Consider the following 18,114-nt stretch of genomic DNA (forward strand, 5'->3'; position numbering starts at 1 on the left):
CAATGTTTTCCAATGTTTCTAACTTGAAAGTTTTGAACTCTTGAGATTACACCATACTGACCCTCTTATAAAGCTAAACCCTGTATATAACAATTATGATTTCATCTAGTTTTTAATAGCCTTGCCGACTAACCTTACCCACACTGTGTATTACTGTTCTCATGGTATTTTGGTTGACTTTTGTTAGTAAAAAGTAGTATTATACTCACTGGAAATTCGGGAATTAACTTCTCTCAAATCTTGATATTTAAAAGTTTGAGTATTTTTATCTTGTTGGCTAGAATTTTGACTGCTGAGTTTGAGATTTGGCACAAGAACTCTTTGAGCAGAATGTATAAGTGCTGGGTTTACTCCACTTGAAAGATGTGCAATATTCAGCAACTATGCTTGCTATGGACTAATGCAACTCGGGAAATAATTATAGTTGCATTTAAATATCACACTGACTATGCTGGTGTCATGTATTAAGTTAGGTTTTACAAAAAAAAACACCGGAGATGTAGCATGTTTCAGTCAGTTCAACTTGTTCAATTAAAATGACATAGAATAGTGTAGTGTTTTTATAATTTTAGTCTCCAATCTTCTGATTTGAGATTATCACGCTTGTTGTCAATGTTTTTGTAGTTGTACCTGCAAAACAAAAGAAAATTATTTTTCATTTGTTTTTACAATTCAGGTATAAGGAACAATACTAACCAAAACAGTAAATAATGCAGTATCTCATCAATGTTAGCCCTCTGAACCCTCACAGCTGGTATTACGGAATTGCGTAGGCTGTGGCAGAAACCTTAATGACGGAATACAGGCTTCCATATGGTTCTGTTTACAAAACATGTTTTTAAGCAACAGCAAAAACTAATAAAATTAATTCTTTTGCAGGATGTTAGATTCTAAATTTCACTTCCATTTGTAACATTTTTCACTTATCTTTATCTACTTCTTTCATTATAATAACACATTTTATTAGAATGATATCGCGAAACAATCAATATGACTCATTCGTTGGTAGGTCATAAATGACTGTGATACAAATGTGGAATTTTATGATAATAAATATAAATTTCCAGTATATTTTGAGTCATGAAAGGATGATGAGCGTGCTATGGATGAATATTATCTGTAAATGTTTAATGAGTGTTTAAAATCGTGCGAACTTTTATAGTTTTAGCCCGAATAATGGTGACATACTGTTTTTTTCTGTTTGATGACATCTGCTGTAGGTTGTCCGACTTTTTGTACTGCTGTTTCACCAAATATCATTGCATTGTTAGCACGTTTAGATATATTTGGTAAAAAATTAATAACTTCGGATTGCTGGACATATTGTCTAGGTTTACTGACACGCATTGATTAGATCGAGCAAGGATCAACGGGTTAAAACTCGGTTTCGTATCATGGATTTTTACAAGTTTGTATTTATATTTAACAACTATGATATTATCTTACATGTATTTACATAGCATTGTCTAATTTATTTGAAAATTAGAGCTTTAACTAGCAAATGTGGTTGCTGTCTAATGACACAGGCTTGGGTAATATTTCATACCAAGGGTTAGTACAAAGCCATTTGCATAGCTATTCATCCATAACATCTCGTGTATTGCTTTTCATTTGACCAGCACTTTATGTATTTCTATATCAAATTCATTGACATACAAACCGGTGGTGACTCACGGTTCTTTCATCTATATAGGCCTGGGCGGTCATCAAGGTCATCTTCCTTGCATTGTCTTCCGGAAGATTTTGGCGATGAGTAGATCATAAATGTCAGTTGAACGCTTCTTCCCTGTCATTAGACACGTACCCAACCTAATTTTGAACAGCTGGTAAGTCATCATTGACTACTTGACTTGATGGGCTTTGTACTTAATGACCTCCCATATACTCTCAACACATTAGTCATAACTTATAATAAACTTTCATGGGTAGCAAAATCCTAAATGATACAGAATTTGAAGCGAACACGAGTCAATACACAAACCGGCTATAGGAAATCAATTGATTTTTCAGAAGATTCTGTCAGTCTACCCAAAACCTTCAAAATAAATGTATTGATATATATATATATATATATATAACAATAACCAATGAATAGATTTAAGAATTCAAGCAATTTATGTTTACACAAATTCTGTACCATTCACTACCTCACTACCCACTTTCGCCTTGAAATTCTAGAAAATTAGAGATGCGAGCTTGCAAGGTGGTTTTTTGATGTATCACTAAATGCCAAAAGATGCGAAAGGCCAGTTACGGAAACTACATCACTTGGTTTTCCCGTCAAGTCTGCTTCAGATTTGTTTTAAAAAGGTTGGCTGGAAATGAGAGTATAAGCAAATCGAGTAGTTTCCAGCCAGGAAGAGATGATTTAAAAATTAAAATGAAGAAAAAATAGAATTAGCTCTAATATAAGATCAGAACGTTTTTTTCAAAAATGTTTTATTAAGCTGAATTCAGTTATATTAAATTTATACTTTAAGTTTGTTTATGCGATGCCACAAAAGTGTAGCGTACCAAGCGTGTTGCATCAGGTCTCTCTCTCACAATCATTAGTGCTATGATTCTCTGAAAAGTAAGAACTCCATACGGTATGCTACTGTATGGACTGCTGCATACTGCCACTACTCAAAATTATGTTGTGCATAATACTGCTACATTTTAATGCAGACCATAACCTTTACATAGGTATTTGTAGCCTTGGGGGCATGGGTATAGAGCATGAATAGATAAAATCATGTATTTTTTCATTGTAATATATCTTATTGGTAGTTTTTTAGAGGATGGCAACACAATAATTTATCTTTAGTTAATTTATATAAAAAACATTTTTGAGATAGGACTTTAAGAAAATTAACTTGCGAGCTTTAGTCCCAGAATGCATTTTGCTCTCATATCAGACATGACTGTACAGTAGGCGCTGCTAAAATGAGATGATCTGTTCGAGGAATGTTTACATGATAAGGATTTTTCATTATAAGAATGTTAACATACATGTACATTGTCTAAACCAGTTCAGGACCTTTCCAAACTCGCTCATGTGAGAATCCGACTTAAATTCTTTTGAATGTATTGGCGGTGCCTTAACTGTATTATTGGTTTTCATCGACAACTTTTCATGATCAACCTCATTGGTTTAATAGACCATGATTGTGGTAATTTGACAATAATTTGATGAAGAGCGCATAGTTTGACGCGACAGCGACTTACAACAATTGACTAAGAAAAAATAGTTTCACTATAAAAAAGCGATAGTACCTTTTCGTCATCTATTCGTTCTTAAGAGCTCAAGATTGTAACTCCAACTCATGACATTCAGATGCACCGACCAATAGCCTTGAAGTATTTATCAACAATTGCACTGCTATATATACCTATTCTCTGTTCCGTTGTCACTTCAGACAAATTATCACAAGAGTCAGAATATCATGGAAATTGTATGTATTATATGTATAATGCTTTATGTACAGTGTTGGGAAAAAATCTTTGTCTGCCTGTTTAAGTAAGTGTAGCACTGCAATAAATTCATCATAATTTGGAAATATTTTGCACTGCATACATAAAACCCTGTATTAAAACAATCCTAATGAGCTGAAAAATAGAAATAACTAGATTTTAAAATTGCCAAATATCTTCTATTGTATCAACCGCTGCCTACTAATTCACACTGCATACCAGAAAATATGTCATCGCAAATTTCGTTATTATCTCTTCTTTAATTATTTTCTAAATTGAAAATAACAGTCTTGTACTGTTATGGGCCCAGAAAAAAGCCATTGGGGTTGTTTTGCATTTTAATATTTTATCTGGTAGCCTTTGCAGACTATAACCATTCTGCAGCCTTAGGCATGCTGTGAACAAGCCTCACGAGCGCTTGAGTGTTCATAATCTGAAACCAGCAATCATGTTGGACAGCTGGTTTTTTCAAATGCCTTGATCGTGGTAGATCTTTGGTGGTTTGATGCTGCATTAATTTCTTTACCACTTAATTTTCTTTAGATTGAAATACTCTATGCTTCTTTGCTATTGTTCTATTGCTCAGATTGCCCATCATATGCAGGCGAATTATGAGGTTGTTGACACATTTCTTATCCATGGTTGATGTTGACGCTGGTATGAATTCTGGGATCTCTAGCTGTTCCTCTTTCAACAAGCAAAACTGTAAACCTTTGCTGCACATGCTGTCCAACAGGGGCTCTATTGTTGTGATAATATTCCACTTGAAAATTAATAATGTCATATTGCGTTTGAAAATGAGTTAATAAGCACTGATTCACATTGATTGGCTTAAAAATGATTATTGATCCCTGATTAACCGTAATTTTATTACTGATGGTGTCAACAAGATCTAATGTTAATTTACTTTTAAATGATGCATGGTTTGTCAGGGTTCAATCCCTCTACATGACTACTACAACAAATCTACCTAAAATGGGCAGTGAGGTTTGAGGTGGACAAATACTTTCTGACACCGCTGTATGTCGCTTTCTTTTCTCGCAGGTGTGGCGAAACAGACTAACACTCAAATCAAACTTTAGAACTCCCCCGATGATACACTTTAAGTTATATGGAGTTTTTTATGCGGTACGAAGCAAAAACTTTCAAAATTGCCCGACTTTTTCTAGAATTTATGCTATAGGAGATATATGTTATAGGAGCATCTACTTTACTCTAAAAGACCATGTGAGTTTGTGAGGTACAAATATCATGTTTAAAGTGTGCAATAGCTCCCATGTAGGATACTTTTGCTCCCTCATCACTAATTGAACTTGAAAGTTTATTGTGTATTATCTAATTTTTATCACTTTTAGCCTTGCTTGTCCTCTAGCGCAAAGCCGACCTATTGCTCCTAGATGTGACTCTGGCACTTATGGAATAAAAGTGCAAGCTGAGTTATCAGTAAAGATTTTGACAGAACTGTTCATGAAGTGAGTGTGAGAGTGCTTTAATTTCAATGCTGTAGTTTATCCCATTTTCTTTCCACTTAAAGAATAGAGAAAACATAATATTATTATGCTTTATTATTCATCTTGAGTTGTTGACTGATGTTCTAAAAAAAGAATCAAGGAGATTGACCAACCAGAAGCTGAGATATAGCCAGCCAAACACAGGTCTACCAAAAAACAAAAGTGTTTTGGTAATCATCAATATATGACGTATGAAATCGACTTGTGTGCCATTGGTCAATTAAGCCAACTAATGCACTCTCCTATAACAATCACGGCGTTTTAATTGGTTTAATCCCTGGAAGTATAGAACAATCAAATTGGGCCTAACAATCATCGCTCCTAGAATTCCGAACCAGTCCCTCTGACGTGTAGATTAGTTTTAGCATAAAATAATTACATGCATCTATTATTTCGCAACATTTCGCTATCTTGCTAGTTCAGCTCAGTTTTGTTGTTCTCCTACTTAGCTTCCATATCCAGACTCATCTTTAGCGTTGTTCAGATTTTTTAACTATAGCTATAGCTAATAAATATAATCAATCATCAATCTCGGTTATCATTTGGAATTTTCTACAAATTATATTAGTTACATCATTTATTCTATACGCAGTTATATTATTATTTTGTATAATATGCATTATGAATATTATATAAATCATAAAAAATAATCATAGATAAGATAATAGATCAATAGAAAAATCAAAGCAAAAGTTATTGTTTTCTTTTCTTATAGCAAGAGCAGCACGGTCAAGTTAGTCTTTTTAAGATTATGGCTGTAGTGAACTTCCAGTCTGTTAATAGTGACGATAATCATGAAAATTAACTGAATGCTGCAGTAGATACACAGTAGAAAAATGATGAAGGAACAAAAAGTCCCATTCCTATTTCTTATTCTAAACAAACTGCAATCGCGGATATCGCATATAGACTATACACGCGCCGTTCGTTGAACAGATGATCTTCGGAGCATATCCGTGGAGATCGAGTTAAAATTTGAAGCACAATAGTCAAAATCTGCTCTTCTGCTTGAAAAAATCATGGCGAGGGGTTGTGGGCAAATGCCTTTACCACACAATGTTTGGATGATTTTTCTGAGAAACCAGAGCTAGTATGTAAATTATTTACTATCGCGAGAAGCGTTTCACATCTCGTAGCCAAAACAATCCTTATACATAACGGCGGTAAGGGTGCGCAACTCCAGCTCATGACCATTAAGTCGATTTTATACGTCACAGTTTTCGGGATTTTCGAAAGGTTTTCCTCTGATTCTTTATTAGGTAGACCTGTGTTTGGCTGTCTATATCTCAGCTTCTAGGGGGTCAATCTCCTTGATTCCTTTTTTAGAACATCAGTCAACACCTCAAGATAACTAATAAAGCATAATAATATTATGCTTTCTCTATTCTTTAACATGGAATGTTTGATTAGTACGATATTTTAGGCAGTTTTCGGCAGCTTGTTTTTGGGACAATGTTTAATTATGACTGCTGATGTACTGGCGGTTAAGACATTTGAAAAGCTGATAATGGTGTTTTTATAAAACCCCGACAATAAATGCAGAGTAATTTTTTGCTTTGTAGCATATTTGACTCAATAGAACAAGTGTTATCGCTGAAGCATTCTCTTAAGGTGAAAACAAATTAGGCGATAATTAGAGCGATATTGCGCTGTGTGGCGCTAATCTGCTGTGTGGCGCTAATCTGCTGTGTGGCGCTAATCTGCTGTGTGGCGCTAATCTGCTGTGTGGCGCTAATCTGCGTTAGAATTCACTCAGCGTGTTCATGCAGAGCGATAAAGCTAGAATTTCTCTACACAACTTTATTGCTAACGAGATGCATTTCGATTGGTTAGTTCTTACCAGAATGTAATTTTACGGCGGGTAATTATTTCTTACCGATGTTCAACAACGTACATCAGCTCCAATTTTCTATTTTGTTCCAAACATCTTCATAACGAACACTCAAATGTTCATGAATTTAATAATAGCACTCCCAGTTCTGTCCATCATAACAAAATTAAAAAAAATCCGAGTTGAAAACCAACATCCGGAGTCAATCGTTGCGCCGGTTGACCATCTTGAGAATGGTAAATATTTAATATATTAAATATGAAAAACCACTACAAAATAAAATATGTATAAAAAATTGTAAAAAAAATACAGCTAAAAATACAAGAATCGTTTTTCTTTTGTCTTCTTGTAGTGTAGGCAGTGTACACTCTTTGAAAGGGAGATAGGTTTAATAACAAATGTGGAGGTTGTTTATGTTGTAGCCTAGACGACGACATTTTGACTGGCCTAAATTTATCAACAACTCCGAAAAAACTAATGATACGAATTTTTATTGGCAGTTTGTGAGCGTGCCCATTATATCATTTGCTAGTAAATCGCTCAAGTGTGTTTATGCACGCACCAGCGATATCTTCGCCCTCATGACGCTTGCAATAAAATCGCCTAGTGTGTTTGGACCTTAAAAGCTCCTTGCTATATTTTCACAAAAGGCGAATATACCTAAACCTATACATATACTGATAAGGTAACTTACCTCCTCAAATAGAGTTGGCGTTCATTAAAAAGATGGCGCTCGATTTTCAAAGCAATCTCCTGATGTCGTCCCAAATAGCGGTGCCAATCAAATCACGGTGCATTCAAATATAGGTTTAACGGTAGCTCACTTTCAACATTTTTTCCAATACCAAATTGAAGGTGGTCAGAGACTCTGTGCATAAAGTCCTCATCAACTTATTTTTTTATACAATGTTAAAATCTTTGTTCTTTTGTAGAAGTTGTTTAATCTGGAGAACGAAGATGAGCTCACCACGCAGAACTATTGTTCTTTAATCATGTTCTCACAGAACTAATCATATTGGCCTACAAGTGTTTTGAAAAACTGAAGGGTAAGTTGATGAGTCCTCTACTTTTTGTAGTCCTAATCTTCTGATAATTAAATTGGGCTTTGATGACTAAAGTGAGCTTTGGAGACTGCAGTCATTTCATTGGGTAGTTGGCTACACTAAAATACTATAGCACTGACAATCCGCAAAAACAGTAAAACTATAGTTATGAAGCAAAATAACCATGTATGGAATGGCATGTACAATTGATATTTAAATTGTACAAATACAATATCAAAGTATTAAAATATTAACCATTTTTAAAGATTGAATGTATTTCTTAATGAGTGTAGCCTGGGTTTTCCGAATGGAAAAAGTTTAAAACACAATCAGATTTTGGTCTAGTCCATTAACTGAGTGCGTACAACAGGCTGCGCAGTGCAGCTCAGCACAATGTACGCTTATAACCAAGAGCAATGCGCTAAAAAATCTTTGTACAAAACATTTCTTATTAGTGAGTAGGCAATTAGTTAGCCGGTCATATGTGTACCTAATAGGAAAAAAACAATCGCCATCCTGCATCTAACTAATAGAAAACATGTTAACAGCCAACAGCGACCAAAGTTTTTTGAGAATCATTATTTTTGTTTTTACAGTTTATTATTGCAATAAACAGCTGTGTTAGACCTTTACAGCTACCAAGGTTTTAGAAATGGGCAATAAATAAACCTTTGAAAAATGGACTACTGATTGCTACCTATTGTATCAGCAAAAGAGGATGAGAACCTGACCAAGCTCATACTGCAACACACTTTTTAGATTTTTTGTCGGTAACATTAGGCGTAAAACCTTCTGCTGATTAATGTGTATGTTAAAAAACTCTGATAGGCGGTGTGGTTCATAAATAAGGTCATCTTAATCTGAGGGCACACTTCATTGGTGAAAATTAGGTCTTTAATAAGAGCCATCACATGTAGGACCAATTAATGTACCAAAGTCTGTTCTATTCTAATAAAAAGTATATTACGTTATTCAATAGAAAAATGATATGGTAATGATGCTACCACTACCAGGCACAATAGCCTTTTGGCTTTTACTTTGAAACAATTTTTATTTACCCTTTATGGCCACAATGTTTGCGCTTTAATTCTGGAATTGTCTGTTTGTGTAATAATGTCTATCTACCAATCTTTCATACAAATAAAAGTGTCCTCAAAAACCCTGGCCATCATTTTTAGCTGTTTTTATGAAATCTAGAGGCATTTGAAACGTTCTTTCTTCCAACAGCGTCAATAATTTTTTAACCTTGTCTTAGCATTTTACAACATATTGAAGGGTAAAGTAACAATTTGTTCAAAACTTCATGAACTTGTAGTATGGCTCTTACTCTGTTTTTTTTACACTAAGCCTGCTTATAAAAATGCTGATGAAATGCAGTTGCATTTAAGTTCTGCATAAATTGTCTAAATTGTTTTTTATCACGGCTTCATTAACAAATTAAAGACTTGGTAAATTTTGATCTTGCAGCCATTTTTTCCTAATTGTGCACGCAGTATGATGCTCAATTACAACAAGGCATGAAGTAAATGTAATACGAAGCAGTTTTTGCACTGATTTCTTATGTCTTAATTTTATGTTGAAGCTGTTTCAGTGTGAATTCTTAAACTACCAATAGTACAGCTCGTTTGGCAATGTGTTTCTGTATGGCCAAGTGCTGCATGATGCGGCTTTAGCAAGCTTTGGTACAAATTGTTTCCGATTACTGATTAATTAGTAAATTATCTTATTACATCTATACCTGATTGAAAAAAGCTATTATTTGCATATGTTGAGCAAATAAGAATGCGTTTACAACCTGAGCATAGTTTTGCTTTGCAAAAACTTGTTTTATGAAATCTCCTTACTGATGACCAGTAATTTCAGAAGCAATACAGCCATAAATGGTTACTAACTTCAGATCTATAGACTGAGCAACTTTATTGAGCAATAGTACTAATGAGAGTAATTATGTTCATCAGATTAATTAACATGTAAACTAATAATATTCATAAATCATCCGACTAGAGGTTTGTGCTTACCTCACAGTAATTTCAAAATAGACGAAAAGTGGTCCCTCTCACTCGACAACTCGTTTGTAATATTTTTGGCGGCATGAACTAACTTAAAAACTTATGCTGACAAACTTGCTATAAAAATATTGTTAATAAACAATTGGGGTGTAAAGTTATAACCATTTATACACTCTTTTAGAAATTAAGTTTCACGAAACACTTATGTCGCGGTAGAGAGATCCATTTGGTAGTAAAGGAGTTGAAGTTATCAGCAGGTAGATCATATGGGTTGCGGTCACAGAAACCATGGTTAAGTCGCAAATCACGAAGTTGAATTATTCGACTTTGAAGTTGCACCAACTGAACTTATAATATTGGTAACAAATTTTGTAACCTGTAGGTCTGGACCAATCAAAGAGTGATCTTTCTGAATCTGAAGTCAGTTTAGCCAATAAAAGTATTTTACCATCGAAAAAAAACTTAAAACCGTTGCTATGCTAAACAAGAAGTACTGAAAAATGGTGTTCGCTAAAAATAATTGTTTCTTTTTTGCCGATTTTAAAGGTAACTTTGACATTTTGGACGCTTGTAATGAGTACTTTGGTATTCTAACTGATGTCAAAAGCAGTGAAAGTAAAGGGAGTTGTGGTGATATTTTCCTAACGATTCTTACAAGATTACTACAATATTTAATAATAAGAATAATTATTCAATTTTTATGAAATTATAATCAGATTTAGTTATGAGAATAATTATTCGAGTTTGCAAGGTCGAAGTATATAGTGACCGATGGTGTGCAATATGTTACTGTTGTTAATTTTCTAAAGATTTGGTTGATGATTTGGGTGTGCCCAATATCGCGATACAATCAAGCTGTTTTTAATATCTGCAAAAATAAGTAATACACTTTCTTATAAATACACAGCTATTTCTTTGACAACCAGCTAAAATCTGTTTAGATTTTTAAATTCAGCATAGTTTTTGGATCCAAGTACAGAAATCTAGATAAATATCACAATATCTTGATATTGGTTGCTATGTCGTTTTGAAATGTAAACAAAACTTTACATTGGTTTTCGTTTCTCAAACTTTAATACCAGTTTTCTTGGAACTATGTTTTTGCACTAATGGTAAACGTGCTTCAGTTTTTTGACCATATATTCTGCTGTAATTAGGCTAGAATCAAAATTTTGTTTGCTAAATCTTGTAATCCCGACTTACCATGAATTCTTTGATCATGACACATATTAATAGTTAATGCACTGTTTGGAACTTATAGTGCTATTGTAGAACTACAATAAAAAATATGTCATCACTAACAGAAATTAACTACCAGTTTTGATTTTGTATAGGTGTCTTGTTTTCTATTACAGATTTTAATGTGTTTGCAGGACAAAATGAAGCAACTGCAAAAAGTTTATTATAGAATTTATTTCAAATTATGTTCTTATGATAGAACTTTTCGTAACAAACTTTCATTTGGCTAATACTTGTATCCATTTTTGACTAAAATAAGTCGAACCAATTTGTTTCACTCCTACTACCTGCCCTAAATTGGTGCAAATGGTCATCAGAAATGTGCTTTCTTTTCGCTGCTAAAATGGCCCATTAAATGTACTTTAATTTGATGAAAACTCAAATATTGGTTAATTATTGGCCTTTCCAAAATACCATAAAATACTCATCTAATTTGCATGTACGACTTAGCTGCTTAAGTTGTCAATGCATGGTACTGGAGCTTGTTATCATTTTGCTTGTTGAAGGTTGACTTGCAACAAAATTTCATTACGGTTATTTGGTATCAAAAGATTCACCATTCACTCTGCTGTGTTGTGGGTGCAAAATATGGAGAACTGTGATTACAAGCTCTTAAAAGCTAAAAAAGAAACAGTTAATCTCCGCGATCCCGAAACCGCCGTAGATTGGAATCAATTCATTTCTCTGACATAGTAAAATGATTTGGTTATTGTTTTGACACGTGATCTTCTCACATGAATTGTAAGTTCCGTAAAAGGCTCAATATAAAACTTCTTGTAGCACTAGTTTATGACATAAACTTTGGGTTTCGCCAAAGAGCTCTTACCAAATATAGATGCTCGCTAGTTTACAATTTTGTTTTGGGTTGATCTAATCGTCTAGTCGCAATCTGATCATGTGACCCATGCTTCTTGCCAAACAGCGCGCATAATTTTCGCAGCATTTTTTGACTATCACAGGTGACCAACAGGTTTGTCATGCTTATCAGATGATGATATGCATTCCTTCGAGCTAAGGTTAAAAATTAAACCATTTTTTACGGTAGGTTTTGAGATATCAGTGCTCAAAGTGACATCAATACAGTGATGAGGAAACATATGCTTGAGGACAATAGACATCGTTTCATTGAATGCGTGAAGTGTAATTGTGAAAATATTTGAATGAATGAGGTGGCATGAAAGTGTAAACAGAAGCCATCTTGTTGAGCTACGTTTCATTTGACCCATTTTTGGAACGGGATTCTAATCTTCGGCAATTTCGTGATGGCGGCGATTAACTTTTCGCTTTTGAGCTTTTAAGAGCATGTTATCACATTTCTACATATATTGCACATGCAATACAACAGAGTAAGACATGGTGAATCTTTTGATACCAAATAACTGTAGCGTGAATTTTGTTGCAAGTCAACCTTTAAGCATTAGTAATCTTTTAGAAAAATGACAAGATTTTCTTTTGGAAACATACCTTTCAAGCAACAATGGTATGCGAGTGCCACTGTACGTAATTTTGATTAATATTCTTAAACTTCACAATCATTCTTAGTATTGACTAAGTATTATTGCTTTTTAGTTTGTGTATTTTCTTATGTAATTATTATCTGTGAATGTTTAGCTGAAGCTTGTGCAGAGCTGTCATCAACAACAATTTAGTTGAATGTCATTTACTAGTTTTTCTGTTTTACAAATTGGACTATGCCTTGTGAAATAACTGCTTTATTTTAATTGTGTATACAGCTCCTATTCACCCTTGCATGTTTATAGTTGTCATGTTCTTGCATTCTGGTTGCCTGTCCACTGACGATAGCACTTGTACAGACTATATGTAAGCATAGTGTCTGGGATAGGAACTGAAACTCACAGTTAAAACCTATGGTGACCAGCTCTAAACTTTACTTTGCAATAATATCTAAAAGCCAAGTCCAGATCAGGGTCAGACTACTGACTATGAATTTTACGAATGAGTAATTGCTTTTGAAATACCACTTCAATATTTGAAGTCCTTTTTTTTAATAGGATATGAATAAGTTTTTAAATTGCTTAACTCGCGTTCTTCTATTGCCTACAAATCACAATGGTGACAAATATCAAAGCTGGGATTGAGAGTCATAAGCTAAAATATCAGATGCACTTCTGCTTTCTCAGTTTTTTCCTTTTTTGCAGCAAGCAATGATCTTTCAATTGATTAGCTATGAAAAGAGTTTAATTTAAATCGGAAAATCATTCATTCAAAAAATGTGATATTTCTATTTTGTTATTACTAATTGCAGGGTGTTGCTATAACATGTTCTGCACCGACTCTGGTGCTAGACAAGTTATCTAAAGAATTGGCGATTCAAGGTTACAAAAGCTTACATATTTGGGGAGGTTTCTGGTCAGAGGAGAGCGGACAAAGGAACTTAGTGAAGGTAAATTAGGGTGTCAAAACACCAAAATATTGAGTGACATAGAATGAACCTTGGTGAAAAACAATATTTTTTTAGATGTATTTTACAAATATTGAGATGAAAAATTTTGTGCTAATCCGAAAATGTCAATAATATGTATTTGGACGATGTATCTAATAGTATGCAACAAGCTATAGCTTTTTTTTAACTCTGAATGACACTCGTATTGCTTAACTTGCATTTTTGTACCATTTACAATCTCTGTTTGTGAGAAATGTACCTTTTGTTCCAAATCCTGTTCGGCCTGTCATAGCTGTTTTCTGCAGTCACCATTCAATTTTCGGGATAAACGGGGACCAGGGTCTTTTGTGGACAGTGAAAACCCACAAAATAAAAAGTAATGTTTTTAGGTTTATACATAAATAAGCCAAACTTTAAGGCCAAAACACTTGCATTGTTTCATAAGCATAATGTATTTGTTTCCTATGTGAAAAGTAAACTTAAGTTCCTTTCATTGACTTTTAGGTCATATTCTAACTTAAATCCAAGTATTTTAACTCAAATTATGAATTTTTTGTAGTATGGGCATAGGTCAGATTTTTATCTGGTTGGAATAGCTGTACAGCAAATTTTGCTATAATGTACATGTAGGCCTATACCTATTATAACGCAAATTCCTCTCAATGTAAAGAATTTATGTAAAGCTTTTGTTTGACCAACATAAGTAATGCCATATAGGGTAAAGTGTCAAGTTGGTGAAAGTTCCCAAAATTATTAACAAAATTTTCATAGTTGTCCTTAAAAATATCGCTTACATTCTTTCCAAACTTGAGCAATGATAAGATGCATAGGGTTCGCTATTATAGATACCAATACATTGTTAAACTAGTTTGTCATTAGAGATTGTCATTTTTGTCAAAAATATGTAAAATGATTCGCCTCGCAAGAAATCAGAAATATTTGAAGGGGATCTATCAGTGAAAGCTTTGGAGTGTTAATACAGACGGTTTCCTACTTACGAACATTCGAGTTACAAACAACGGTACATACGAACAGGTCTGCGCGTATATTCATCGATTATACCGACGGTATTACCGAAAGAGGTGCTACATAGAAGCATCACCCAGCATCCACCTTCCTCTGCCCAGTTCGTTGCAGTGCATAAGTGCGTGAACGTATCTCCAGTGCGCAAAGAACTTTTTTTATTTTTCCTGTATGTATTGTAAAGGAGTTTGCCGACCTTTACTTGGCACGATCTAGACTAATAAATAAAAAGAAGAGAGTGTGTGTAGTCCCATTCAGCTTTTTTATTAGCGAAGGAAATTTCACTATTCGAGGAGCGTACATCTATCTGCTCTGCTCAAATAAATGAGAGCGCTCCGTTATATTCAGTAATATCAACTGTTCCGTCCTAACGGCAAACGGTGAGAACACCGGCTAACAAGGTGAATAAATAGGACCGCTAGCGAGTTGGTATGACAACAATAAAAGTGACGATAAATGATAGTGTTATAACATGATATCAGATATAACAATAGCATAACGAGTGAAACAATGATATAATAAAAAAGGACAACACATACGATCAATAAGAAATGCTGTGTCATGGCCCGGCGTCCACCACAGTATTCTCTCCATTTTATTAAAAAGTTTTTTCAGTACAAACCAATTTACAGGTTACTTATACAAGCCTTAAACATACTAATATAAACCTTCAATATACTTATATATGTGTAGGCCTTAAGCATAAGTTATAATACAAAATATAGCACTGAAGCAACTTACGAACAAATTCACTGTACAAACAATTGTTCGGAACGTAACTCGTTCGTAGGTTGGGGACCGTCTGTATACCAAGCTTAATGTCATGATATCTAGTCTCATCAAAATCTATCTTGCTCCCAAGCTCTTCCCGACGATGGATAAATTATAAGTCATACAGACACTGATTTTACTTTGTTAGCTAGCCGCAACAAGTAGCAGTCTGTCTCTTGTGGCTTTTATTCACCTCACCTTCTGTTTGATCTCCAAATTCATGTTTACTACCTTCAAAACTGAATGTTTTTTAATTGTCAAATCAGTTGATATGAGCATCAGAGTTAAATTTTTTGCTGAGCTAGAATTTATTTTGGTCATCTCAAATAGTCTACGAAGATGAACTGTTATAAACGAGCGCATTTGCACAGACATGCTAATGGCAAAGAGTAGCTTTATCATATAAGCAGAGACTAAATGGTGTAAACAAAAGCTGAAAATCTGTTTTAATAGAAACTTCTAAACTATTTAAAGAATTTCAATACTGTCTATATAATTAATGATTAATGTATAATCCTAAATATTTAGGATTTGTTTGGAGTGCACGAGAGGACAACTCTGCTTTGCAGAGTAACCTGGCAGTAACCCTATGCTTAATTTGTACACGTATGCATTGCAGTGAAAGGCATATTCATACACATCAACCTTACAGTGTTAAAGGCCAACTGAATGAAAAGGGACTTTTATACAATTCATAGTCAATCTGTGCATGGAAAAAATTGACCGTGTAGACAGTTAGGAATTTTACTCAGCTCAAGAAGTTTTGAATCAACTTGGCTTGTACCAACAAATACCCTGGCAGTGTAGAGTGCTGTAAAAGATTATCAGTTGCAATAATTATGCATTCAAATATTGCAAATTATTACAAGGTTAATTAGCATAGTTTTTGTAGTGTCAGTCTAGCAAGGTAAATGTTGCAAGTTCAAATCCAGCGGGATGCAATATTTTTCCATTATCCAACGGTGGCTTTATATGGACAGACACGGTTCTCATCACAGTACAGGCTGAATGTGTAAAATTTTGTAGATTTTGGTGCATTTTGCTTAGAAATAAGAGGAATGGTAACGCTGTAATTATTAGTTTGTAAAATAAAGCTTTTCTTAACCCAACTATTCATTACATTTTATATTTAAAAGATACCATTCTTACCTAATAGTTTGACAAAAAACCTTTAGCTTAAAAGAAAGCATTAATGATAATGTTTGTTGTTTTTTACTTTGAGTTAACTTGTGTTAACAACATCGAAACAATAATTTTTTAAGGCTTACTAGGTTAATTTTTTTTTAGGCAAAACATCAACATAGTGAGAACTGCAATCTCTTTAGGGCAAACATAATTATGCAGAGTTTCAGTAGGAAAACATCTTCTGTGTGACCTACATTTAGTACAGCCACCAATATAGCTAGCTGCAAAAGCCTACTCTTCAAGTTTCTGGCCAATCTCCTAAGCGTTCTAAAACAACATGATGGAGCACACTTTTTAGTCAGTATTGTTTTAAAGCTGGTTTGATATCTTGGGAAAGTCTGTAAAATGAGTAGTGTTCAACATTCTCCTAATTTTTAACTATACTAACAGGTTAATAACTGGTTTCTTTGCAGGTAGAGCAGCATATTTACCAGTGGAGGCAAAGTGGTCTAGATTGCCTAACCTTCAAACAACAAGTTGATGTTCAATTTCCAAAAAGGCATCCAGTGACTGGAATGACATCCAACCTTAAAGTTATTTCTGTAGCTGGGCGTGTCTGCAATCAGCAAAGTTCTCTTGCGAATCGCTTCTAAGATCTCTAGCTAAAATCATATTTTAAACGTTGTGCAGAGCCATTAGTTACAGCTACCACAACTTCACACATTATACTCGAGGTGCCAGGAGATGGTCACACAATTTGCAAGACAATTATAGAGCTCAGTGTTTTGAAGCTCTACAGCTTTATTTGACAGAAATAAAATAGTCCACTTTTGTTGATAAATGTTTTATGGTATTCTTGTGAATGCTTTGATTTTTAATCTTTTGGTAATGTAACAGCTGTTTGGCCTGCTTTTGATAGGTTGCCCCATTTGCACTAAAGACTTTTAGATTTATACAAACTCATTGTGTTTTAAGAATATTTTATTTGTCACCGTTGCACTCACTTGAGCAATTTGTTTGACATACTTATATTGAGCTTTCCTTTTCTGTAAACTCAACTCCTTGACGGGGTTGCTTAAAGAGTCAATTTTTTTCTTTTTGAGTAAGTTTGGGCTTTTTTAAAGAAATATGCTGACCAATGTTGATACATGCGAGTTAGATATACATGCATGCAATCTGCACAGTGTGTTCAATGTTACTGCATGGTTTCATTGAAAGCTCTTATCTGAAACCTTTTATAATCCAAAGGGCCCCACATATGCTATATTTCCCAGTTTTGCCTCAGTAGCAATGACTTGACTAAATCAAATTGTATAAGTAATAAATGTGGCCACAGGTATGCAAATCTCCCATGTTTGACATTTATGTTTTAAAAATTGGGTGTCTCTGACTCTACCAGGCATATTTGGCAGCATGAATGTATGCACTGTTTTAATTAATATACGTTTTAAAAGTTTTCTATTTGACAACTAGGATGGTTTCGATACCAATTACTTGATGTCAATACCATCCTAGCTTTTATTGCAACTTATTACAACTTTTTTTAAATGGACAAAGTGCTTGTTTTTGCCATGCATGCCCACTAACAAGCTATTAAGGGAAAGCATAAGTTTTCAATTTTATGATTAATATGCATGATAAACTTTAGATCAAAGCACACACAGATGTGCCTGCAAATCGGTTTTCTTAGGTTCTGTTGACAAAA

At 34.2% G+C, this 18,114-nt stretch overlaps 1 long non-coding RNA gene across 1 annotated transcript; it reads left to right on the forward strand.

Annotated features, from left to right (window-relative positions):
* The first annotated feature begins 1,716 nt into the window (after nucleotides 1-1,716).
* On the forward strand, nucleotides 1,717-17,012 carry LOC137396141 (uncharacterized). Its single transcript, XR_010978480.1, has 5 exons — nucleotides 1,717-1,826; nucleotides 4,809-4,925; nucleotides 7,728-7,841; nucleotides 13,353-13,490; nucleotides 16,883-17,012. It is a non-coding gene; the product is annotated as an uncharacterized lncRNA (long non-coding RNA).
* Nucleotides 17,013-18,114: the final 1,102 nt, after the last annotated feature.

The sequence above is a fragment of the Watersipora subatra genome, chromosome 5 (assembly GCF_963576615.1).
Source record: "Watersipora subatra chromosome 5, tzWatSuba1.1, whole genome shotgun sequence".
Lineage (NCBI taxonomy): Eukaryota > Metazoa > Bryozoa > Gymnolaemata > Cheilostomatida > Watersiporidae > Watersipora > Watersipora subatra.